This window comes from Myotis davidii, unplaced genomic scaffold (assembly GCF_000327345.1).
Source record: "Myotis davidii unplaced genomic scaffold, ASM32734v1 scaffold743, whole genome shotgun sequence".
NCBI lineage: Eukaryota > Metazoa > Chordata > Mammalia > Chiroptera > Vespertilionidae > Myotis > Myotis davidii.
Window position 1 is genome coordinate 1,741,035 of NW_006296221.1, and position 408 is coordinate 1,741,442.

A 408-nucleotide genomic window follows, 5' to 3' on the forward strand; every position below is an offset into this window, starting at 1 on the left:
CCGGCCGGGACAGGGCCTCGCAGCGGGGCAGGCGCTACGCCGCCTGGCTGCGCTCAGCTCCCTCTGCACCTCGCCGCGCCCCCAAACCGGAGAGTGCGTTAGGGCGTGTGCGGGGCCGAGATTGTGAGTCCCGTTGCGTGTAACTTGGGGACACGGAAGCGAGTGGAAGTCCCGGTTGGTTTGCGGAAAGGGCAAAGGTCGCACCTCTCGCCTTTCACTCTTGCCCAGAGCTCGGGGAACACGTGTTCATAAGTCACGGTATCTACCAAGGGCTGCCCCGGAACATCACAGGGCATGGCATTTCCGAATTTAATCTCACTCAAGTTTGGCAACGTGTTGCTTTTTTTTTTTTTTAGATCCCCCCCGCCCCCCTTAATTGATTAAGATACTACAAATCCCCCCATTGTC

The 408-nt window shown here is 58.3% G+C and overlaps 1 protein-coding gene across 1 annotated transcript in view; it reads left to right on the top strand.

Moving 5' to 3' along the window:
* The window catches only part of SEPSECS (Sep (O-phosphoserine) tRNA:Sec (selenocysteine) tRNA synthase), a 33,930-nt gene that overhangs the window by 411 nt on the left and 33,111 nt on the right, over nucleotides 1-408 (top strand). The window lies entirely within an intron of this gene.